The following is a 26,878-nucleotide window of genomic DNA, read 5'->3' as shown; positions in this document are numbered from 1 at the left end:
AAGTTTATTTTGCCAAGGTTGAGGATGCACCTGTGACACAGTCTCAGGAAGTCCGGAGGACACGTGCCCAAGGGGGTAGGGGCACAACTTGGTTTATACATTTTAGGGAGACATGAGACATCAATCAATATATGTAAGAAGTACATTGGTTCCATCTGGAAAGGTGGGATGAGTTGAGGGAGGGAGCTTCCAGGTCACAGATAGGTGATACACAAACAGTTACATTCTTTTGGATTTCTGATTAGCCTTTCCAAAGGAGGCAAGTCAGATATGAATCTATCTCAGTGAGCAGAGGGGAGACTGAGAATAGAATGCGAGACACGATTGACCTCAGCAGTTTCCAGCTTGAGTTTTCCTTAGTGATTTTGGAAGCCCAAGATATTTTCCTTTAGCAAGTCCAATTTAAAGCTTCCATCTGGGTCCAATGCAATGACCAATGTCCACTCCGCCAGCCCCGGCCGGCCCCCACCGGAGGGACTCAGAGTGTGGGGGAGCACACCTGCTCCCGCTGCATCCTCCTCTATTCTGTGCAGTCCTTCCCTCTGTGCGAACGAGGGAGGAGGAACAGGAGAGACGGAAAAGTGTTTCTCACCTGCCTGGCCAGGGCTGGCAGCTGGTGGCAGACATCCAAATACTGGCTTCCTCATTGATGCTGACATGAATTTTCCAGAAGCCCCATAGAGGCCTCCCACTTTGCAATCTCCACCATCTGCTCCTACGCTTGGCGATTCACCCCATTGGTTTTTGTTGCTGTCGTTGTTACCAGGGTCCACTTTCCCGGCAGCCAGTTCTCTTGGGTAGGATATGGGTGAGACGGGCTCAAGTCTGACTGCCTTCTATGCATCCCTCTGATCTGTGAAATCACATCTCCATCACCAAATGCTAAATGGTAGGCATGGGAACTGCAGCACTCTACCCTTTCTCTCCACCTCCTTCCAATTCTCTTTTCTACTTGTCACATTGGACAGAGGTGGGCCAGGCCATCTACGTATAAGCAGACAGCAAACCCGTGAGTGAGGAGGGAGCAGGAAAAGCACCTCCTCACTCTGCAGTCCCCCAAGGAAGCAGATGACTTCCCAGGAGTCTCTCCTCTCGCCCCCGATCTGTTTATACGGACTGGAAGCAGGTGGTAGAGATGAAGGTTAGGGAAGCAGAGAAAGTTCAGCCACTTCTTAACAAGCCCCGAAAGGGATTCCTGACCCCCATTCATTCACTTTTTTTTTTTTTATTGTTTGCTCCTTGACACTTCTTTGCCTCAGCTTTGGATTCCTGTTGTCAATTCCAGAGCAACAAGAAAAATGCCTACCAGTGTTATGTTGTCACTACCAAACCCTGGACATTGTAGTAGGGTCTTTAAAACCTTATATTATTACCTTAATTTTGTTGGTTAGGAAATAGTAATTCAGATAATTCAAGTACATTTCTCAATCACACAGTTAATAGTGGTAGGCCCAGGACTTTGACCCAGTGTATTGGACTGTAAAGACCTTCCACCCCTCTCAACTGTCTCTCATAGAAATTTCCTCTTGTGGTTGAGTTGAATTCTGCACTCTTGGAACTTTAAACATCCCAGTCCTAATTCTGTCTCTAGAGTAGCACTAAAGAAGTTTAATGCATTGTACTGGCCAAGAGTTTTGGATATTGTTTGTTCTAGAATTTGGCATGTGGCTGGCATTATTAGGAGATTAGGTCATTCTGGCTTTCCATTCAGATATTGAAGACAGTTACTGTCCCTGTGGTTTCTTCTCCCCAGTTAAGCTTCGCCATCTCCTTCACCTGATTTTCTCATGCTTCCAGATCCTAAGCAATATTTTACAAACACCTTTAAAGACAGAGAGAGCCCTTGCCTTTCCATAGCTCTTGCTATTTCCTCAAGTTTCCTTTTCCCTTCTCCCTGTCCTACCTTCAACTCCTATTTTCTTCCTACCCTCTCTATTCAGCTCAGACTTGGTGCCAAAGACCTTGAATGAAATCCTTCTTTCAGGCCTCCAAGCTTTCAGACGCAGCCCAAGATGGAGGTCAGTGGACTACTATTTGGAGGTGAGCATGGAGGGCTTCTCAAATGTTTTCACCATGATTCATTTCTGATCCTTCTTTTCCAGAATGAGTTTGCTGAGCCTACTCATTAACTGGGAATACCACCATATCGGCTCTCTGGCTCTTCCTCCTCTAGGCCAGCGGCCTACAATCTTTTTTTTTTTTTTTTTTTTTTTTTTTTTTTAATAAAATGCCTGGGCTTGCCCCCAAAAGATAATAATTTAATTTGTCTAGGATAGCCCCCAGGCAGATATAGGTTTGTGAAGCTCCCCAAGTGAATCTAAGATGCAGCCAGTGTATCTGAGGTACAGCTTTAAATGAAATTCAGCTTCCTTGTCTCATCCCACCACAGCTGTGTGGCACTTATGATGGGGGTCTATTCTGAAAGCCTGTGCAGTCTCACCCAATTTCCACAGTGGACCTCAAGCATATTCTACTTCAGCGCCCCTCTTGAAATGCCTCCTACTCTCTGGGTGGAGAGAGATTCTAGTTCTCCATGAATTTTCAGGGCAGTAGTGAGTGGCTTACTCTGAGACCATGGAATAATCGGGTTCTTCCTGACTCCAGCCACCAGCTTTGTTCACTCTCTCAAACTCTTTTTGGCCATCCTTTTAGGCAACCTTCCCCCTGGCCTCTGCCTTTCTGGAAGGGTCTTCCTGAATATCCTCATTAGTTATAAAACAAACACATTGGCTGGGCATGGTAGCTCACACCTGTAATCCCAGCACTTTGGAAGGCTGAGGTGGGCGAATCACCTGAGGTCAGGAGTTCGAGACCAGCTTGGCCAATATGGTGAAAACTGTCTCTACTAAAAATAAAAAAATTAGCTGGGCATGGTGGCAGGTGCCTGTATTCCCAGCTACTCGGGAGACTGAGGCACAAGAATTGCTTGAAGATGGGAGGCGGAGGTTGTAGTGAGCCGAGATCGCATCAGCCTAGGCAACGGAGTGAGATTCCATATCCAAAAAAAAAAATAGTCTAAAACCCAAGAAGGCCAATTCTCAGTGTCCACACCTGCATACTTCCTTCCCACAATCATGCTAGACAGTACTAATCAATCAGGCACTGGATTGTTCTGAGCCAAGTCATGACTTTGGCATCCTCCTCAACTCAGTGATCCAGGCAGGCACTATTAGCCAATTAGAAGAGGCAATGAAAATGAAACTTTAAACACTCAGGGAAAATGACTGTAATAATATTCAAGAAGGTAATATGAAAAGTGTCCTCCTTAGTAACTCAGGTCCTATTTTTATACCATTCTTATAAAGGGGTCCTCAAAACAGAGAGATATAAGGACAGCATGATCTGTGATAACTCATGTTTGAATGTGATGTGACTGGTGACTGTTTCTTGTCTTCTATTTTGGGATCACCCAGTTCATTCATTAAACACACAATAACTGCCCTACATTTTACTTGATCAAAAATTTTAGCTTCTTGAGAAAAGTGCAGTTCATTGAATGGCTAGAGAAATGAGCAGGTCTCATCTAAACTGGATTATAAATTCCTTGAGGGTGTGTCTTTCCAAGCACACTTTTTGTCATTTTCTATATTTTTGAAATAAGTAGTACTAAATTTAAAGCCAAGAAATGTACATGAAAATGCCTATTCTGCCATAGTGCAATAATTGATACTCTCTGGACAGCTCACATGATCAAAAATGTATTATAAACATAATTGCTTCCATGGGTGATGGGGTTAGGATCTGGAGGGTTTCTAACACAATTCTATCACCTTCATTGTTATTATAGACAAAACACAAAATTGGTATAAGGGAGAGATAAACAAAATAAATCAGAGTTAAATGAGCAGCCTGCCACACAGCAAAGAAGTGATGTATTCCCAGACTGTGCTAGCCACAGCTTTTTCATTTTTCTTATTTTGGTGTAGTTCTTGATTGTAATTGTTATGATCAAAGATATCTGTGTTATGCAAAACATGCTCCCTAATTAGCCAATTGTCTTTCAAGCAATTCATGTTAAGAAAACTTGTTCTGAGGAAGAATTGTCTGTACTTAATACCAATAAATGGAAGTGTGGTTCACCTCATTCTAAATCTTTTAAGATGATGCAGCCCATCCTCCCAAGCCCTTCAGAGCCTCTGATTGTGACTATTCATCCTATTTTGGTTCTCTACCTTGAGCCTCAGTCTCCCCTCAAGCCCCTGGTTAGGCATCCTGATTTCAGACTTAGCACCTCAGAAGCATCTCCAAGAAATGGTCTCAGGTACTCCGTCCAGCCTCAAGCATCCTAACCAGGGATGAGAAGAGATTTGTCCCTGAGCACTTGCCACAGTACCTGAAATCTGCCAGTCTTTGCCCAATTCTCTTCTTTTAGGGGAGGGATACTGTGTAGGTGTGACCTGTAAAGAATGCTCACCAGCATTCTCAATTCTTTTCAGACTAATCTGTAAATTACTCATTGATATGAATGATTAGAACAAGACAGATTCTTGTCCCTCTGTGAGGTTTGATCCAATCTAGTTTAGAAGAAAAGATTTGCACTAGACTAGAATTTCTTCCCATATGGTGATTCCATAACCTATTCTTATCAGTGCTTGCAACTAGAGAACCAAGTTATTTTGGGTGAGGATTTGTGGTTTACAGCTCAATTCCTTTAGTGTGAACGGCAATGCTATTTATAGCTATCTCATTTTATTGCTTTAATTTATGTATCTGAAAGAATCTGCTCTAATTGTGGGTGATTATCAGAAGGGAAATGTACTCTCATGCACCTCAGGGGATTTGTTTGTGGGCCTATGGTTTTAAATAGCCCATTTATTCCTTAGTGGGTAGAAAATCAATTTTATGGATCTTCAAACATATATAATAACCATCATAAATAGAAAAGTTAAATATTAAAGTGGTATTAGCACATTATACATTTGCTTTACTGATTTTTCCTTTTGGTCTGTAAACAACTAACTATGTTTCTACTATGTACTTCCAAGGGTATTTCTAGTGTAATACAAAACAAAGAGATATTTTGCCCCCCTCTGTAGATTGTTGGGAGTAGTTGAGACCAGTTAATGGCACTGATGTGGAGACACAAGGCCTCAAGCAACAAAGAAGACTCTCCAAGGCATAAGAACGGTAGAGTTGAATTTCTACTTGCTGCAGGTGGCCTTATGGAAATTTGATATGTCCAAGCAAAGCTCACCAGCCCTGTCAAGAGGCATTTGATATGTACACCTTTCCAATCTGGTTTTCTCACTGATACTAGAGTTGTATTTCTCAATCAAAATTTAGGTGAGAATATTATTCTGCTCAAAAACTGGAATGCATTTTTGTTCTTAAATTCCTAGCATGATTCTTTATCTATACTGTTTCCCCAGCAATGCCATATTCCCCAACACTCTAGGCCTTTCTTATGTAATTTCATCTGACCCTAATGTCATTGTCCCCAATCAAAACCCTACTCACACTGAAGGATATTAAATGGCATCACATTCAAGAAAACTTTTCTGATCAAAGTTAGCCCTCTCCAATCAAAATCAACCTTCCTCCATCCTCATTTGCAACCTATTGGTTATTTCATTTTGTACATCGTGCCTAGTTGCTGACATAATTACATTGTTCGTTAGCTTGCATACTTCTGAAATTCAGATTATCTCATTTCTTTGTGTATGTACCATAAGGTTCACAGGTATCTTCCGCATATACGTTGTGAAGGAAAAGTTGAGTAATTGCTATGTGAGCACAATACTGAGAGGTGGGATGACCATCTCGTTCTAAGCCTATAAAAGGGAAACTTGGACTTTAAAGCTGATTGAAGCCTGAGCCACCCCTCTCAGACAACTGGCGTGGTAACCGATTAAAGAAGCAAGTTCAATTGGGTACAGTGGCTCATGCCTATAATCCCAGCACATTGGGAGGCCAAGGCAGGAGGATTGCTTGAACCCAGGAGTCAAAGACCAGCCTGGGCAACAGAGAGAGATGGTTTCTTAAAAAAAAAAAATTAAGTAGCTGATTTTGGTAGCTCACACCTGTAATCCCAGCTAGTTAGGAGGCAAAGCCAGGAGGATTGCTTGAGCCCAGGAGTTTGAGGCTGCAGTGAGCTATCATCATGCCACTGCCTCAACAACAGAGTGAGAACCTATCTCTGAAAAGAAATAAAAATAAAAAATAAAGAAACAAGTGCTTTTTGACACAACAAACAGCGAGTTCCATTTTTCTCAAAAGAGTAAGAGAAAAGCCAAGCTAACGGAAGAAATAACCTTTTTTAGATGTGAGTTTAGACGGTGTCCTCTTTGACAAAAAGGTGAGTACTTGTTAGGTAACCAGTGAGGAAATCAACTGTAGCTCTCATGGTGGGGAGACTGAACAGCCACTTTTATCCTCATTCAGAGGCCTGGAGCCCATCCCTCCCCTCCAGAGCTGACTGAATAAATAGCAGTGCCCCAGAGAACAATTTGTCAAAGCTTGAAGACCTCAAGCTTTCAAGACCCAAAAAAGGTTTCTCTGGACAGAGCTTCCTCTTCCTTACGTGGAAGGAATTTCCCCAGTTACAGGATGGGGCTTTAATGGCAGTGCAGAGAGATGGAGGGAAGAAAGCACGGAAGGATGGATCTCCAGAAGATAAATTCCGTTTAAAGCCCAGGTCAGGAAAGACCTCTCCTCAGGTGGAACAAAGGAATGTGGATAGAGCCACAGCCAGCACTTCTCACACTGCCTTGTGGACAGATCCTGAGAGCTGACCCTCCCTTGAGAAAAAGCAACACCAACACAAGAGTTCCCACAGTCACTGAGGCCCCATTTCGTTTGGCCAAGTAGAGACTGACAGGCCAATAGGTTGGGCAGAGACAGAGCTGGAGGGGACTTTGCCCCCAAGTGGGTTACCAGAAGGGTCCTACCTGGTAATGGCATTAATGAGGAGACTCATGGCCAACAGAAGCAGGGAACATGACGAGCCACAGAGATGGCCATGCTGGAGTCCCTGATTGTGCCATATGTCAACAGGGAACAGCCTGAACAATTTAACAGGAGGGGCCCCATCATTCTCTGGTGAGGAGGACTAGGGATTCCGATTTAGGGTACCACAGTTAGACTCTTTGCTGAAATAAATTATTTGTGTAATGAGAGAAAGCGAAAAATATCTATGTGGAGGCCATATTGAAGAGAGCACTGCAGACCATCTGATCCCCCTTTCCAGCTGGCTAGCGCCAGAGCATTGTTCCTCTGCTGTGTTAAGTTTGCCAGGGGATGTCACATTCTACACTGTACGGAGCTGGATTCCAAAGGCACCTTTTTAGAAGCTCAATTTAAAGCCAAGCAAGTGCCCAAACTCACTCTCAATCTGAAAGTGCCAGGCAATAAGAAATCTAGGGATGAGGAGGCTGGGCACGGTGACTCACGCCTGTAATCCCAGCACTTTGGGAGGCCCAGGTGGGTGGATCACCTGAGGTCAGGAGTTCAAGACCAGCCTGGCCAAGATGGTGAAACCCCGTCTCTACTAAAAATACAAAACTTAGCTGGGCATGGTTGCGGGCACCTGTAATCTCAGCTAGTCGGGAGGCTGAGGCAGGAGAATCTCTCTCTCTTTTTTTTTTTTGAGACAGAGTCTCGCTCTGTTGCTCAGGCTGGAGTACAGTGGTGCAATCTTGGCTCACTGCAACCTCCGCCTCCCAGATTCAAGCAATTCTCCTGCCTCAGTCTCCTGAGTAGCTGGAATTACAGGCGCCTGCCACCACGTCCAACTAATTTTTGTATTTTTAGTAGAGACGAGTTTTCACTATGTTGGTCAGGCGGGTCTCAAACTCCTGACCTCGTGATCCACCCGCCTCGGCCTCCCAAAGTGCTGGGATTACAGGCGTGAGCCACCGCACCTGGCTGAGAATCTCTTGAGCCCAGGAGGCGGAGGTTGCAGTGAGCCGAGATCACTCCACTGCACTCTAGCCTGGGTGACAGAGCAAGACTCCGTTTCAAAAAAAAAAAAAAAAAAAAAAAAAAAAAAAAAAGGAAAGGAAAAAAAGAAACAAAAGAAAAGAAAATCTAGGGATGAGGCAGCATAGGACGGAAGGTTTGAAGTGCCAGATGGGGGATGCTCTGAGGCAAAGCATATACCTTGTTTTTCCAGTGAGCCAGGAATCTGGATGAAGAGAAAACTCAGTGGAACTGACTTAGCCTGAAAAACATGCTGGCCTAGGGAATTTGGATTGTATTTTATTAGCAGTAGAGAGTTGTTGACATTGCTTGTTGTATTGTATTTTGTTTTTCTTTAGCAGAGAAAAGTAGTGTTGAGAGAAATTTTTCTGGAAACAATATACAGAATGGAATGGAAAATAGAAAAAAAGAGAGGCTGAAAATGCATGAGATGAAAGGGACTGAACTAAGGAATGATGATGGGACTAGAAAGAAATAGGTGTGTGTGTGTGTGTGTGTGAGTGTGTGTGTGAAAATACAAATGAAGAATAAGCAGGCCTTCATATCTGACTAAACATGAAGAGAAAGATAAGTTTCAAAGATGACTCAGGGTTCAAGTCTGAGTGAAGACAAAAATCTTGGCACCATTTAGGAGTAAGAATAGTTGGTGTTTCTATCGTCTCCTCCTTCAAGTTTATTCTAAACGTATGTTGGTGGGAACAGATCATTTTATGAAAGTTGATAAGCTTACAATTTTTGAATCAGACCATTGAAGCAGGAAAAAGGAAAGAATAAAGCTTTTTCTTAATTACAAAATTCTTCCAACTAGATAGGGAAGATAATGTAAGGGGAGCCCAACCAAGATATATCAGTCATTCAAGCCAATATTACTTAAATACTGTTTCATATGTTTAGAGGGAAAAATGAATTTTTATTAACAAAAGTTGTACACTTTTTTATGTTCAAAAGAGTTGATTTGTTATTTGAACTGTAGCATAAGATTTTCACATTTCAGTTTTTCCATTACTCATGTCAGTAATATCAATCAAATTTTGTTTGGCTGAATCAATTGGCACTTACTTCATTTTAGAAAAGAACATTTCCAATTTCAATCAGCTTTCAGTTACACAGCCGTAAAATTAATTATTTGACCCAACAGATATCCAACACTGCTTTATTTGATTTTTCCATATCATAATCAGGAAATAAAACATATTTTGTATAGGAAACTTGTTTTTTAGACAGAGTCTTGCTCTGTCACCCAAGCTGGAGTACAGTGGCACAATCATGGCTCACTGCAGCATTTAACTCCTGGGCTCAAGTGATCCTTTCAAATAACTGAGACTACAGGCACTTGCCACCACACCCAGCTGATTTTTATTTTTATTTTGTAGAGACAGGATTTTGTCATGTTGCCAAGGCTGGTCTTGAACTCTTGGACTCAATCAGTTTTTCCACCTCAGCCTCCCAAAGCCCTGGGATTGCAGGTATGGGCCACCATGCCTGGCCTGTAAAGGAAACTTTTGGAGAAACAGGAAAAAATACATTCATTTAGTGCTTTACTCCTGTAGCCCAATGTCAAAACTAAAAAAAAAAAAAAAAAAAAATGCAAAAATTATCTAATTTTTCTATAGATTTCCCCCCCTCTCTCATTAGTCTTCTTCTGCAGTTTTTTTTTTGTTTTGTTTTTTTGTTGTTGTTGTTTTTTTTTTTTTTAGTAGGAAACTTCTTGGGAGTTCTATTACAGGTTTAAATTTTAGACTGAAACAAATTACTTGTTTTGCGTATATGGCACACTGTTATACCTGTAGCTGATTGAGACCTCAGAAGACTGTCAGCTGATCTCACATGATATGGTTTGGCTCTGTGCCCCCACCCAAACCTCATCTTGTAGCTCCCATAATTCCCAGGTGTTGTGAGAGGGACTCAGTAGGAGATAATTGAATCATGGGGGTGGGTCTTTCCCATGCTGTTCTCTGGTAGTGAGTAAGTCTCACGAGACTGATGGTTTTAAAAATGGGAGTTTCCCTGCACAAGCTCTCTCTCTTTGCCTGCTGCCATCCATGTAAGACATGACTTGCTTCTCGTTGCCTTCCGCCATGATTGTGAGGACTCCCCAGCCATGTGGAACTATAAGCCCATTAAACTTATTTCTTTTATAAATTGCCCAGTCTCGGGTATGTCTTTATTAGCAGTGTGAAAATGGACTAATATATCGTGATTGAGACCCAACTTATAGTTGCAGTCTGCAACATGCATGTATATGTTGAAAGATATTCCTCAGAGATTTTTGTTTGGTATTTCTTCTCAAGAACACAAAGGAACAGGATAGCTAACATTTTCCCCATTATGCAAGGAATTCATTAACTAGCACAATATTCTCAATTTGTTATGGTGTGTCCATATGAATTCTTAAAGACTGGGGTCCCAACAGAGTAAAGAAGCTATTTACCTTTTAAACCACCTCTGAGTTTAAAATAATGTCTTTTGTGGGAAATCTTCAAAAATTAAACAGTTAGTTGGTTTGTTTCAGATAACTTTGTTAGGAAATCACATGAAAATGTGGCCAGTGCACTACCTGTGAGGCCACTGGTCACCAGCTGAGCTGAAGGTGGAGCTTTTTCTTCTGTTCTGTAGCTTTACATGGATAAAACCAGTATCTTCTCTCTGTCCCTAAGAAAACTACAGTTGTAACTCAGTGAATCTTTTAGTCCCTGATATTGGGAAATCCATAAAATGCAGATATCAAGAAAGTTCCTTCAGAAAACAGTGTTCTGGCGAGTTAGTTTGCTAAGACTGCTGAAACCAAGTACCACAGACTGGGTGACTTAAACAGAAACTTATTTTCTCACAGTTCTAGAAACCAGAAGTCTGAGATTAAGGTGTCAGCAGTGTTGGTAATTTCTGAGAGCTGTGAGGGAAAGGTCTGTTCCAGGTCTCTTTCCTTGGCTTGTAGATGGTCTTCTCCTTGTGTCTTCACATTGTCTTCTCTGTGTATGTATCTATGTCCAAATTGTCTCGTCTTCTAAGGATATAAGTCATATTGGATTAGGACCCATCCTAATGACCTCATTTTGAATTGATCACCTCCTTAAAGACCCTGTCTCCAAATATAGTCACATCCTGAGGTCCTTGGAGTTAGGACTTCAATATATGAATTTGGAGAGGGACGTAATTGAGCCCATAACATCTGGACACAAAGTTCTGTGGATCTTAAAGATCTACTCACTTTTAGTCCCTGTTTGAGTTACTGCAGGACCTTGTCCTATAGGGAAAAATGAGTCCTAAATGTGTTCCCACATCACAACAGCACTGCCCGACATGCACCCTAGCCTTTCTTCTACCTTTACTTCAGCTTCGCTTCGTCGCATCAGCTCCTCACAAAGCTGCTGGGAGAAGAAGGCTTGCTGTGGCCACCAGCCTCCAAGACCTCCAGAGTCCTTGTCCAGGGTGCAGGGCCCATGCTCATGGTTGCTGGTCCTGGGGGTGTCACAGCCATGCTCCCAACCACACCTGTCACCTGAGCTCCTGCATCAACTTGGCCTGTCCTCAAGCCTCACAAAGTTCTCTGAATAACTCGTCCAGCTCCAGGCTCCAACCCCCCACTGCACAGAGGACCCCAAACCTGCCTAGACTTGGAGAAGGAAGACTCCATTCTGCCCTGTCTAACCTCTCCTCCCTCTACCACAGCCTGTCCATCCTACAAAACACCCTCTTTCCTCTCAAGTTAAAGACAGAGACTTGAATCCTGAGCAGTAGAGACAAGCAACTTCTGGTATGTGAATCTATGTCGGGGTGGGAGTGGGAGACAGTATGGGTGGGTGGGGGCGTGCTGTGTGGTGAGGAGGTGTGTGGCATGTTTGCAGGTATAAAAGGTCATTTTAGAACAGAATTTAGGTCAGCCTGTACCATGTAGGGGAGGGAGGCTCCCCCTTAAGTTCCTTTTTGTCTGGGCCTGAGAATTAAATTCACACAAGACAGATCAACTGGAGAAAAGCATACCAATGAATGTAACAGATGTTTTACATGGCACGGGAAACTTGTAATGAAATGAAGACCCAAAGAAGAAATTAGAGTCAATTACTTATATACTGAATTGGACAAAAGATTGGACCAAGCAAGTTGTGAAGAAGCAACTAGATTTCTGGGAAGGCTTAAAAAATAAGAGTGACTTTAACAAGGTCTTCTGGTCTCAACTTCTCACCTTTGATGATAAGAATGTTGCCTTTTCTTTTTGTATAGGAGGGTGTCTTTCAAGTGGGAATTTCATCTCCTGCTTTGTAAAAACAGAAACGAAGTCAGAATGATCTACTTGCACCTGCTTATTTTCAAGTGTCTTTAATTCAAAATAGTCAACATGTGAGAGTGGCATATTTTTAACTCCTTCATCATCTACAGATATGGTGAAATGAAGAGAATCACAGAATCTGAAATAGAGTTATAAGAAATCCTAGAGATACTTTTACCAGTATCTTTATAGTTTAAGTAAAGAAACTGGGACACAGAAATATTGTGTCCAAGTTTACATCATAGTTTATAAAAGATTGAATACTCTAAGTCTAAAAGCTAAGACATGCAATGATCTGATACTACAAACTAAAACTGTGAAAAGAGTTCCATATGAAATTGCACTGGGGCCGGGCACGGTGGCTCATGCCTGTTATTCTAGTACTTTGGGAGGCCGAGGTGGGTGGACCGCTTGAGACCAGGAGTTTGAGACCAGCCTGGGCAACATGGTAAAACCCACTCTCTACAAAAAAATATAAAAAATTAGCTGGGCATGGTGGTGCACACCTGTAGTCCCAGCTACTCAGGAAGCTGAGGTGGTAGGATCACTTGAGCCTAGGAGGTTGAGGCTGCAGTGAGCCATGATTGTGCCACTGCACTCCAGCCTGGGTGACAGAGTGAGACCCTGTCTCAAGAAAAGAAAAGAAACTGTGCATTGGAGTATCTGTCCAGTTCATAGCGTCTTCCTTAAAGTTCCCTCTTCCCATGCCCAAAGTGGATGAATCTCCATTCCACTTTCCACAGTTGGCTGAACTGGACTGGACACCTGGCCTAGGATAAGGCAATCAGAGTCCCTTCTCAGGGAATTTGGAATTAGACTTGGAGATAGACAGTGGCAATTGATGTAGCTAGACCCAGTGACAAGGTCAGATTCGTCACTGTCCAATGGTACCCAAGCACGGGGCAGTGGCACTCTTTCCCCACAACACTAGCCCTATTCTGGGATGAGACTTGCCCTCTGTTGGGTAAGGCTTAGGAATGTCCTGCTCTGTTCAAAAGACTGCTTGTCCTCAATGGCCTGAACAGATGGAGATCCGCTAATTCCTGAGTCCAGGAAGCCCTTTTTTGCTGGATGGGCCAAGGGAATGTGCTGGCTGCTGCCCGTGGAATAACTTCCATAGGTCACAAAGCAACAAAACCCAGCTAACTGTGGCACTTTGGCAAAAAGGACCGGGGCAGTGTGGGCTCACTCCACAGGTGCTCCTTGATCTGTAGGTCTGGCTAGGCGCCCCCGTGTGGCTCCCAGCCCTGGGGAGTGAGGCACTCATAGTCTCTGGGTGCCAACTCTGTCTTCATCCATATGGCTTCCCCAAGATCCTGTTCCTTTATCCCCAGGACTCCACTGACCTCACCTCTCCTACCCCCTGGGGAGAGGATGGTCATAGTCAGGGACCTCTTGCAGCCTCTTTCTAATGTATTATTGTTAGGACGGAAATTGTATACCTTGTTTCCTTCAAGGTCTTTCCTTTCAATTCACAATCCTTTCAGCAAAACCCACCTCATTCTTTAAATCAAAAGCTTTGGCTTTCAGAACTATTGTTTCTGATAGGTTCTTAGAAAAGAGTCTGTTTTGGCCGTGTGCAGTGGCTTACGTCTGTGAACCCAGCACGTTAGGAGGCCAAGGTGGGTGGATCACTTGAGGTCAGGAGTTTGAGACCAGCCTGATGAAACCCCATCTCTACTAAAAATACAAAAATTAGCAGGGCCTGGTGGTTCATACCAGTAGTTCCAGCTACTCAGGAGGCTGAGGCAGGAGAATCACTTGAATCCAGGAGGCAGAGGTTGCAGTGAGCCAAGATAGCACCACTGCACTCCAGCCTGGGCGACAGAGTGAGACTTCATCTCAGGAAAAAAAAAAAAAAGCCTATTTTGTAACAGGTGCCTGCCAACAACAACAAACAAGCATTGGCTGTTTCTTTATTTTTGCATACCAGCTCTAGCTAACCACTCTAATTCCCTTTAAGTCAGTGTGGACGGCTCTGGGTGAGCACAAGGAAATGCAAAACAGAAGCGCACACATGCACACACACACATTAATATTTTAAGAAATTACTTCGCTATGTGGGTGAACTCACTATGGTTGGCAGTCATATTTCACCTTGTAAATTAGGGAGAGGGTATAAGCCAGTTTACAGAGATGATCATGAAGCTGACTCACAAAGACAAACAGAGGAGATGGTGAGGCCAAGAATAGTGGCTCATGCCTATAATCCTAGCACTTTGGAAGACTGAGGTGGGCACATTGCTTGAGCTTAGGAGTTCGAGACCTGCCTCAGCAACGTGGTGAGACCCCTGTCTCTACAAAAAAATACAAAAATCATCCAGACATGGCGGCGTGTGCCTGTAGTCCCAGCTACTTGGGAGGCTAAGGTGGAAGGAGCCCTTGAGCCTGGGAGGTCGAGGCTGCAGTGAGCTGAGGTCATGCCACAACCCTGCAGCCTAGGTGACAGAGTGAGACAAACAAAACAAAACAAAACAAAACAAAACAAAAACAAACAAACAAGCAAAACCAGAGGAAACAGTGGAAAGAGAACTGTCTGGGTTCCTGACACTTTTTAAATTCCCAACTTCAGTCTAAGTAGAGCTGTCCTTTATCCCCAGATCCTTAAACATCATTCTATTCTTAAAATAAATTTATAATTTTTCTTAAGCTAACTCGAGTTTATACTTTTAGCAACCGGAACAGTGCTAATTAATACAGTTTCATGGTTGCAAAGCTAAGCTACATTTTCCCAACTATCTTTAAATATTGCTATAGAGATGAACACTAATAGTTAAATGGTCCTATAACTTTTGTTATAAAAGTGGGTATTTATTGCCCCTCTAGTTAACATTTCCCTGATGAAGATTTCAGAATGTGGTTGTAATTAGCCTTACATGTTGGTATCCACCTGGAAAGAGCTATGACAAAGACAGACTCTCTCTGCCCCTCTTGTTAAATGGTAGTTGCTATGCTATGAACGTCTTCCCCAGGTAAAGTCTTCCTCTGTGTGTTGGGACCACGGGAGCAAGCATCAGAGGTCGGTGCTTAGCCGGCCGCCATGACGCTTCTGATGCCATTGACTCTCTCGCTTTGATTCAAGGTCTGCCACATGCTAGGGAGGAAAGTAATTTCCCTCTTTATTATTTTCACTCTGCCCCGACGCTTTCGTTTTAGGGAACCAGTGCAAGCCTCCTTCTTGGGAATTTTGCTCCCATGGCTCCTACTAATCGCTAGCAGGCAGTGATACAGCCAAATTTCTCCCAGCTCACTGAAACCTATTCCTGCCTTAAACTGGAGCAGTCAAATTCTCCCTGCAGAGAATTTGGAATTGGGTTTTAGAGACTCTGGTCAGTCTTGATCGGGGTTTGGATAGAAAGTTATTGTCAGGCTGGACTGGGCAACCGTGAGTGTCTTGCAGCAGACATTGCTGGTCTGAGAGAGACAAAGCAAGTGTGCAAAGGGAAGGGAGAATGAGGAACCACTCTGCCTCTCAGAGAGGTATGCAGAGGACCTTTGCTTCTGAATTCCCCAGCTTCTTGGACTCCAGTTCCTCCTGAGGCTGGGCTGTACTTTCTGCCCTGGGGTTCCTTAAGATGCCCTTCTATTCTTCTCAAAAACTTCCCTGTGCTTAAGCTCGTTTGAGTGGGCTCTATGCCATTCAATCACAGAGTCTTGCCAATAGCTCACTATAGGGGTCATTCTATAATTGATAGAGTATGTGACTGTCACTCATTCACGTGATTCTCAAAACAGGTAACATTAAAGAGAGAAAAAGAACACAATTTAAGTTAATTTCTTCCCTTTCCATGTATCTCTTCAGAGTAGAAAATGGCATCTGGATGTACTGACTTTCCCTTTTAATATGAACAGAGACTTTAGAATTCATTTTACAAAGTTGTATTATATGGCCAGGCACAGTGGCTCATGCTTGTAATCCCAGCACTTTGGGAGGCCAAGGCGGGTGGATCATTTGAGGTCAGGAGTTCAAGACCAGCTTGGCCAACATGGTGAAACCCCGTCTCTACTAAAAATACAAAAATTAGCCAGGTGGTAGTGGCGTGGACCTGTAATTCCAGCTACTAGGGAGTCTGAGGCAGGAGAATCGCTTGAGCTTAGGAGATGGAGGTTGCCTTGAGCTGAGATTGTGCCACTGCACTCCAGCCTGGGTGACATAGTGAGAAAAAAAAAGTAGCATTATATATTAGTTGTAGGCATAAATGTGAGAACCAAAAAATTATCAGTGCTTAAAGTATGGGATGACAGATTCAGCAGTTCTGATTTTAAATAATATTGAGGCCATCAGATCCTTTCTCTCACAAATATCAGGTATTTGTGGAGTGACCCTGTGCTTAGTAGTGTTTCAGAAAGCTCCTGACAACTGTAGGAGTTGGGCTGAACTTTAATGAAGAAAAAGCTAACTGAAAATGGAATGTCATCTTTGTCCAAAGTAGATACAGACAGTTTGACTGTAGCTTTCCTAGACAATTAAAGCTAGAAGAGATCAAACAGGGCCTCTTAACCTGGATTTTATTATGTTTTGGGTGAAATTTATGCAAAAGTTGAGGCTTAAGTGCATGCACTGTTATAAGGAAAGGAGTAATGTGTTTCATCACCTAACCAACAGGGTACGTGACACAAGAGTTAACAACCAGTTAAAGCCCAATCTCTTTTTAACAGAAAACTGAGGCACGGCAAAAATGCGACTTGATAAGTCACACATAAATACAAATGGCCGAGTCAAAGACTGAAATCCACACATCCAGAACATTATCCAGGGTTCTTCTGCTGTATGGCAGTGCCTACTGAGTGCTCAAATAAAAGCCTCTTTAACGTGGGATTGTAACGAGCAGGCAAAGCATGCTCTTCAATGGCAAGACAAAGCTTGCTGACTCCAAGAATTTGTTTTCCTCAATAAATATTAGCAACAACTTAAACGTTTGTAAGATTCATCTCATGGATTCTTGGGGATATGCATGGAATCAGATGAGAAAGTATCTGCACCCCCTAAAAGGCGGTTACAATTTTACAGCATCTTTATGTCTTGTATATGCCACGATCTCACCACAATCTCAGGATTTAGAGGGCATCTTTTATGATTCACATCTTACAAATGAGATAACTGAAGCTCAAAAAACTTGAATGACTTGCTTACAGGTCTCATGATCTGAAGATAAAACTACTTGTAAAATGAAGGTTTTTTGACTCCCTGTCCTTTGAGCTGTAGCACATGGCTTTGAACTTCCAAAGTGCTCTTCTCTGGATAAGAAAAATGCAGCTGTAGATATGGGGATACAAAATGATTTGATAGCAGTCAAATAAATAGTAGATGAGCCAGGACTCAAACTCCTGTTTCCTAAATTATCTCTAACCACTAATAGTAAAAAGTTTGTGTTTATATTGTTGTTGTTTGTTAAGTAATAAAAATCTCACCTATCGGAGAAGAAGGGTGCTGCAGGGAAACAAGACCTGTACTAGGGAAACAGGGACCTGGGGTCTCTGGCTGTGTCACTTGTTGACTGTGTGAGACCTTTGACAAGTCACTTAACAGCTGGGCCTGGATTTGCTTTGGGAAATGGGACAGGTGACCTCAACATTCTACACTCTTTCAATAGGAAAGGCTTTTTTGATTCTTCTGTGTATCATCGCCCATGTGATAATGTGGCAGAATTCACATTCTGGTGCCCTATCTGCAGTCAAACAAACAAAATGGACACGTTGTGAGATATTTTTGAGAGAATGAAGTGAATTTTGAAAGCCATTTTTATTAAGTTAAAAGTAGCAAACTATGAAGGATGAGAACAATCAGTCTAATTTCTTTAACTCAGGAGTCTTCATGAGTTAATTCCCTTGCAACTTAGTTCAAGAATAGTGTATCGTAGGCTACTAAAATTTTAAAATTTGATAGCTCTTTACTTCCAATTCCAACATTCTTTGAGTTTTAGTGGGTTTTTTCTTCCCCAAATATGTGGTTGGGCACATACTGTTTTCTAGGGTTTGTCATGTATACATTCACTCTCTTTGATGGGAGAAGCTAGAAGCAGATGTAGTTTACTTTCATGGAATAAATGTCATAAAAATTCATCATTTCTGTGAGATCAGGAAGAATATGTTTAGGTTGAACTACTGCTATTAAAGTGTTCTGATCATAAGTCAAACCTGCTCTTAACAGGAGAAAAACAAGTCTACTTTAGAGGCTTAAACATATTTCAAGTCCTTTTTTAAACAATCAATGGTGAATTATTAGTGTTGCCTTCTAAAACTTCTCTTCATGCCTTGATTTTTACTACATATTTTTGAAGCCATAACAACTGCAGATACGCAGTAATAAGATGAGCAAAGTGTTTTAAACCAAAGAAACACAGGCTAGTACAAACAGCCAGATGTCAGTGAAGGTTTCCTGGTGTCATGGGTCAAGAGTCATTAACAGATTGCGGTTAAAAAGTCATTTTACTGAAATTTATGGAAAAACAAAGAAAATAAAAACATGTTTCCTTTTACACTAATTCCCTGTGCTGTAAAGTTTAGGTGTTGCCTGATCAGTTGTTCTATGGGATTCTTCTTTGACCTTTTTAGGTACAGACAGTGCAAAGGTGGCATGCCTAGTGAGCTTGGATGTGTCAAACAGCTGTAAGAACATCTCTCCAAACTTCTCTGTATAAAGGAGGAATGTGGTGTTTATTGAGGAATAGGCAACCCTTACATTTGAATAAAAGATGCCATATACTGAGTCCATTACTCATTTTCATATTCTTCCTTTTTACTTCTCTCAGTATGCTGTGTTTTACTTTAGTAAATTAAACTATTGCATCAATTATTCTTCCCAGTTACCCTGTTTGGTAGCACTCTCTTAACATTCTTAAAGTTACCTGTAGCCTCTTTAATAATCCACTTCCACAGCCTGTTCTCACCCTGCTTGACTCTTACCTAGTTTGACATTCCCAATACCCTCTATTCTGTGACTTCGTGTCTGTTCTTCTAGGATGTTTTTCTCTCTCGGTTGTCCTCCCATTTCTCTGACTGCTCTTTCTTGATATCCTTGATGGTTTTAGTTGTTGTTCCACCTATCCCATATAGTTAATATTTCCCAGACACCTAGCCTTACCCATCTTCTCTTTTATTTTCCTGTTGTCTCATTCACTCCCATGGTTTCAGCTGCCAATTAGGAGACTCCAATGACTATCAAATCTAAGATCCTGGTCTTGACCTGAATTCCAGGCTTTCCTGATCTCCAGACGTTTGTCTCCAAGTGAATCCTAAATAGCTCCACTGAAATAAACTGAAGGCCTCTCAAACTCCACAGGTCCCAAATAGAATTCATTTTCTCCCTCACTGTGGAAGGCAGTCTCCCAGGTGGCCCCCAACGGCCCCCATTTCCTGGTACGCATTCATGTCCTGGAGTGGAAGCAGAGAATGAGTCTGAGTAGTGAGCAGCTTATAATGCTTTATTACATTCTTTGTATTTGTTCAGGATAATGCTTGTCTGTTTTAGATTACAACTGTTTCAAGCTCAACAATCATATTTTAATTGGTTCTTATGGTCACCTTGTCCTTAGATGTGCCTAAAAATGTTAATGAGGATAATTTTTTGTTGTGTTGAGGAAACTCTTGAGTTTTTAAAAACATTTCTCCATCTTAAAAACAGAGGCAGGGCGCGGTGGCTCAAGCCTGTAATCCCAGCACTTTGGGAGGCGGAGACGGGCGGATCATGAGGTCAGGAGATCGAGACCATCTGGCTAACACGGTGAAACCCCGTCTCTACTAAAAAATACAAAAAACTAGCCGGGCGAGGTGTTGGGCGCCTGTAGTCCCAGCTACTCGGGAGGCTGAGGCAGGAGAATGGCGTAAACCCGGGAGGCGGAGCTTGCAGTGAGCTGAGATCCGGCCACTGCACTCCAGCCTGGGCGACAGAGCGAGACTCCGTCTCAGAACAAAAACAAAAACAAAAACAAAAACAGACCTCTAATGGCCAGGCACAATGGCTCCCAACTGTAATCCCAGCAATTTGGGAAGCCAAGGTGGGAGGATTGCTTGTGCCAGGGGTTCAAGGTCAGCCTGGGCAACATAGTGAGACTCCATCTCTAAAAAAAATTGAAAAAATTAGCCAGACATGGTGGCATGAGCACCTGCAGTCCCAGCTGTTGAGGCTGGGGTTGCAATGAGCCGTGGTTGCACCACTGCACTCTTCAGCCTGGGTGACAGTGAGAGCCTGTCTCAAAACAAACAAACAAACAAACAAACAAAAAAAAACAAAAAAAAAGACCCTCAATTTAAGAAACAAGTAAAATACAATATTTATATTTAATTTTGAATTTCTCTCGAGTCATCAGTATCTATGCTGCTGTGTTGCTGCTTCCTCAGTCCCTGCACAACTGTCTCATTAGGGCCGTCACACTGGCCCACATCAAGGAACTGGAGAAAACCTGTATTTTTAAAATGCACAATCTGATTTTTCCTTCTCATTACAGACAGAAACCAGAGCAGAAATAATACTTATCACCTGCAAACTGATTTCTTCTCTAGGTATCAATGAGTTCCTAAATCTTTCGGTGCAGTTTCTCCTTTCATAAAATGAGGATAATAGCGCCAAATTTGTTGGTTTGTGTAAAGGATTAATTAGGTCACAACTAATGATAAAGATAGCCTTGCAACTTTTAAATAAAGGTGTTATTTATAGAATTTTCCACTTAGCGCAAGAAAGGAGAATAGTCTAGACTTCACAATTGTAAAATTGACTTGTCTCCTTTGCAATTAATAACTAATTTGTGAATGAAATTTGGAGATGCAAATTAAGTTAAACCATAGTTTGAAACCTAGCTAATTTGTTTGTTTCCTTCATTTAATTCCCCTTCCTCCTTGCCCTCTAAATAACACATACAAAAGACACCTCAACCGTTAATCATGGGGTTCTTTAAGGTTTCTTTAGGCTAGGCACAGTGGCTCATGCCTGTAATCCCAGCACTTTGGGAGGCTGAGGCAGGTGGATCACCTGAGGTCAGGAGTTTGACCAGCCTGGCCAACATGGTGAAGCCTTGTCTCTACTGAAAATACAAAAATTAGCCAGGCATGGTGGCATGTACCTGTAATTCCAGCTACTTAAGAGGCTGAGGCAGGAGAATTGGTTGAACTCAGGAGACAGAGGTTGCAGTGAGCCAAGATCACACCACCGCACTCCAGCCTGGGCCAGAGTGAGACTCTGTCTCAAAAAAAAAAAAAAAAAAAAAAGGTTATCATGTATCTATAACTAACTTTGCTCTTGGTGGAGCTCTCTAGGAAAATGACTTTGAATTCTCAAAATTCCTCTACTCCAGCTTGAATCTTGTATACTCTCTTTGGTCAGTTATTTGTTGCTGCCTGCAGGACAGCCCTACTCACATATACCAACGACCCCAAAACTGAACTGACACAAAGTATTATTGAGCACCAAACTCCCTTTCTTTCCTAAATTCTTTTTTGGAAAGTGATGCTACTATTCTTTTAACTAGGGTCACAACCATTAATTCTTTTTCTCCAATTGGTCGATATGTTCCTTTCTCATGAGCTAGACAATCTGTCATCAAGTCCTGCCTCTTCATCATCAACAATTTCTGTCTTCCTTTATTAGACATGAGTGTCCCTCAAGGGCAGTTCCTGACACTGTGCCTGGGCATTTTTAAGCAGGTGGCTTAACAAATGCTTGCTGAATGAATGAACGATTGAATAATTGCATATCCTTCACCCTTTTTCCCCTTGGTCTTTATTGTCACTGCTCAAGTTTGACCACCTGAAGAGTGAACAACCGCAACAGCTTCCTAGTCACTACCTCCACATAACATAGCCAGAATTAAGCCCTTTGGGGGCATCTTGGAACAGCTAATAAACCTTAAAATATTAGCTGAGCATGGTAGCGCACACCTATAGTCCCAGCTATTCAGGAGGCTGAGGTGAGAGGATTGCTTGGGCCCAGGAGGCAGAGGTTACCGTGAGCCAACATTGCACCACTACATTCGAGCCTGGGCAAGAGAACAATACCCTGTCTCAAAAAACAAAAACAAACAAAACAACTTCCAATTGCTTCCCAGATTGAATGAGAACTTTGTATGAGTTTCAAAGTATTTCCTTTAGTAGGCACTCTTTTCTAGATGTTTTATATCTAATTAAACTTTTATTTGAATGTTCTGCTTTAGTGCATTACATTTTCCAGTGGTATTGGAATGTGTCTTTTCTGCTTCCCAACCTGGGCGTTTCAGACATGCTAATCCCAAAGCCATGCAATGCCCTTTCAGTTCTCCGCCTCAGTAGCTGCCTTCAGAATGGCTTGATGTTTACTTCCTTTGGGAAGCCTCTGCTGCAGTCTAGCCACCACTAACAGCCAGCTGATCAGTACTCACATAAGGCCTAGTTTTTTCTACATGTGTGTATTCAAGCTTTATCTATATTTTTAAAAGTGTTTACCATGTCAAATGTCTACACATAGTACAGGCCACTCAGTTCAAAGGATATTTGACAGGATCGGGCGCTCAGGGACAAGTGACCGGCCCAAGTTCCTACTACTAGTTGTGAAGTAACTATTATCTCTTGAGACGTCTGTTTTCTCATCTGCGAAATGGGGGTGATGAGTAGCTCCTGGAGTTGCAGAGGATTACATGTAAAGCAGTTGGCCCAGTGCTAGAAATGGTAGATTTGTTATATAGCACTACCTACTAGATTAAGAATATAAGCCTGAGTTTTAAATCTTTTGCTTTGCAAGGCAGAACTAGATCCTGTCTTTTAAATAAGGAATCACAGAAAAAGTGACTTCACTTATAAGCCAGCTGTCACATACCTGTGACATGAAATGGAAAAGTCTTGAGAAATGGAATCCTCTCTTCTCACTTTTAAATATTAAAATATATTAAAGTTGTTCTTCTTTGAATAAATTACATAACCTCTAATTAATTTCCCCTTTAATGTTAATTTTTAAAGTGGAAATTGCCTTTTATTATCCTAAGAATTGGAATTAAGTACCTGGCTGTATCTGCGATGCCCCTATCTCAGTATACAAATTTTTCTGTTGCCTTCTCATCAGTAAAAATCAGAAAGATGTGGTCCAACTTGAAAGTTAGCCAATATGGTTGAACTAGCTTACAATCCCACCAACAGTGTAAAAGTGTTCCTATTTCTCCACATCCTCTCCAGCACCTGTTGTTTTCTGACTTTTTAATGATCGCCATTCTAAACAGTATGGCGATTCCTCAAGGATCTAGAACTAGAAGTACCATATGATCCAGCCATCCCATTACTGGGTATATACCCAAAGGATTAGAAATCATGCTGCTATAAAGACACATGCACACATATGTTTATTGCGGCACTATTCACAATAGCAAAGACTTGGAATCAACCCAAATGTCCATCAGTGACAGACTAGATTAAGAAAATGTGGCACATATACACCATGGAATACTATGCAGCCATAAAAAAGGATGAGTTTGTGTCCTTTGTAGGGACATGGATGCAGCTGGAAACCATCATTCTCAGCAAACTATCTCAAGAACAGAAAACCAAACACCGCATGTTCTCACTCATAGGTGGGAACTGAACAGTGAGATCACTTGGACTCGGGAAGGGGAACATCACACACTGGGGCCTATCACGGGGAGGGGGGAAAGGGGAGGGGGGAGGGATGGCATTGGGAGTTATACCTGATGTAAATGACGAGTTGATGGGTGCTGACGAGTTGATGGGTGCAGCACACCAACATGGCACAAGTATACATATGTAACAAACCTGCACGTTATGCACATGTACCCTAGAACTTAAAGTATAATAATAATAAAAAAAAAAAGAAAAAATAAATGAAGAGATGGTTTGAAAAAAAAAAAAAAGAAAGTTAGCCAATATATGCAAAAGAAACTCACAAAAGAAAAGTAAATACATGAGCATTTTCTGATGATGGAAACATTGGTTGAATTCAGAAAGAAAATGAATGACCTAGTCCATTTTAACTGCTGATGAAAAACATGCTTACATTATGTTGTCAGGGATCTGGGGATGGAAAATACATATTTTTTGGAGGGGGGAAATAATGAAAATGATGAGACTCTGAAGAGCCTACAGTGTAAGAACATGCTACCAAAAAAACCACTTTGTCTTTTGGGAAGGATAATAGCAGGGTATGGTCGGTGCTAGACCACAGATGTTTGGTTTAACAGTTCAGTTGAAGACGATAGGTAGTCTCAGAAAATTATAAAATGTCTCTGCTGAAACAGTTACCAGTAAGATTCCACCTACGTGTGCACTACTTAACTAGCTTCCTACATACTGCAGCCTAAGTGACCTGCCAATATAGGGTGTCTGTGACAGTTACAAGAGAATGGCCATGCTTGCTTGGGATTATGTGTGGGTGTTGAACATGGCACTTTAAAAAACAAATTTATGAGGTGCAAACTTTTAATGCAAAGATGACTCACAAGGTTTCAGAATGTGTACATATGAAGCACATTCTAATTTATACCATCACTAGTGCTCACCCACAGCAAAACTAGGCTAGGTTGATTATCAAATTGTTTGGACTAACAGGAAATTCACAAAATTTGTCACTCTTAATAAGTGAGAAAAATTATTGGGTTCATATGTGGCACTACCATCTTGAACCAATGTGATGTACTTAATCTAAATCTACATTTTGCAACATTATGTTTTGATGGCAACATTCAACTATCACTACTCAGAGACTGTGAAGAAGCCGATTCTTTTAATAAGTTAGAATGGAAAACTTAAATAGAATTGTATAATAAAGCAAACATTTCAATAGAAACTTCTAAAACTTACAACTGTATTTAGGTGGGTTTCTCAGTTTACATAAATGTAGAATAATGCTCTGTGCAGAGGAAGTTTTTTAAACATTTTACTGAAAGTTATTCTTTATTAAGATATTTAATAACTAAATTGACTAGAGTGCACTAAATACAAAGTCAACAAAAATTAGGAGAGGTAATTTCCCACTTTAGTGTCTTGATTGTGGTAATCAGTATACAATGTACTTGTATAAAAAACCATCACACTGTATACTTTAATATCTTTTTGTCAAATATTTTAAAATTAAAAGAATAAAATGGAAAAATAATGGTAACTAAGGATTTCATATGGATGTTAAAATAAGAACTGATTACTATTTTATGTGAGTCTGATGTTCCTTGAGGGTTTTATCCCAATTGCAAAAAAAAAAAAAAACCAAAAAACTCATTAAACATTCCTTTAAGATGAAGTGCTAGAAGTAGACCTTTAACATTATCGAAGCAATACTTTGAAAGTAAATCACTTAGCAGTCAGAATAACAATTTGGAAATTGTGACCAAATAGTCAAACACAGCTGGGAGACCTAGAATTCAACAGGACATCTTTTTAACACTTAAGAATTGTGTGACCTAACAGATGGGAAGACTATAGAAGAATAAGGCTTAATTAACCAACTTTGTAAACAGAACCAGTTCACAGTTCCCTTAAAAGTGATTAAGATTTGCTAAACTTAGTAAAGATTTGTAAGCTAAACTTAACCCTAAGAACAATACATTTTTGCATTCTAACTCTAATAAGTTGATTATGAACTTAAAAAATAAATTTCTGATTAGGTTTTTCTGCACAAAAAATAAAAAACACCTTCGAGGTGACCACAAAAAAAAGTCATAGGTCAGCAGAAACAGATGCCAAAAGATGTTTGTGTTTTTTTTGTTTTTGAGACGGAGACTTGCACTGTCGCCCAGGCTGGAGTGCAGTGGCACGATCTCAGCTCACTCCAAGTTCCGCCTCCCAGGTTTACGCCATTCTCCTGCCTCACCCTCCTGAGTAGTTGGGAGTACAGGCGCCCGCCGCCATGCCTGGCTAATTTTTTTGTATTTTCTTTTTTTTAGTAGAGACGGGGTTTCACCGTTAGCCAGGATGATCTCGATCTCCTGACCTCATGATCCACCCACCTTGGCCTCCCAAAGATGTTTTAAAGGTTTAACTGTTGCATACTCAGTAAGAAAAATCCTAGCTCCAGCATTTTGCTTTTGATCACTTCTACGTGAAATAAAAATTGTCTTACTGGATCACTATGGACATAGTTAACAGTAAGGTTTTTGATATTAAATTGTATTTACAATAAAAATGTCAGGACATTGGATCATTCTTTTATTAACTTTGGAGGTCTGCTTACAAATTTCATTTATGAGGACACCCACAGATAACAAGCTTGCATTCCCTGAAACACCACCCATGCACAGCTGGACCATATGGTGGTGGCTTTTAGTAAAAGAACAACTACCGTATTTGGTCATTCAAGCTGTTACAAATATACAAGGTTTGTTCAATTCTAACTTCAGCTACTTACCAATTGAATTCACTTCCTAAAAGAGGCAGACCTTCTGGCTTCATCAGGTTGGTTAATACCTTGGTTTTCTTTTGAAGACTCGATGTAGTATATTAAGTGAAGTCACAAGCAAAATGGGCATTGTGTTAGTAATACTTAACCATTTGAGACCCAAGTGGGCAGACCTTAGGAAATTCCCTGCATACTTATTTAGCTTTTAAGTCTTAAATAGTGTCAACTATAGTTGTAAAGGTACACGAGGTGCTAGTAGTATCATAATTACCAAAGCCTAAAGCTTCTACCCAAGTGGTTTCACTAATTAAGGACAGAAGAAAAGCACCTTTCCCCACTACCTTTTGACAGATTCAATAGATCGTCAAAGGAAGTATTACCCAGGCAAGCAG

The 26,878-nt window shown here is 41.5% G+C and overlaps 1 long non-coding RNA gene across 1 annotated transcript; it reads right to left on the bottom strand.

Moving 5' to 3' along the window:
- Positions 1–9,295: 9,295 nt before the first annotated feature.
- LOC144333437 (uncharacterized) lies at positions 9,296–26,597 on the bottom strand. The gene is made up of 3 exons (XR_013402085.1): positions 26,496–26,597; positions 12,101–12,172; positions 9,296–9,416 (listed from the first exon to the last, which is right to left on the bottom strand). It is a non-coding gene; the product is annotated as an uncharacterized LOC144333437 (long non-coding RNA).
- Positions 26,598–26,878: the final 281 nt, after the last annotated feature.

This window comes from Macaca mulatta, chromosome 12 (assembly GCF_049350105.2).
Source record: "Macaca mulatta isolate MMU2019108-1 chromosome 12, T2T-MMU8v2.0, whole genome shotgun sequence".
In the NCBI taxonomy this organism is placed as follows: Eukaryota; Metazoa; Chordata; class Mammalia; order Primates; family Cercopithecidae; genus Macaca; species Macaca mulatta.
The sequence above is the reverse complement of the archived record's forward strand: the minus strand, read 5'-3'. Positions and strand labels throughout refer to the sequence as shown.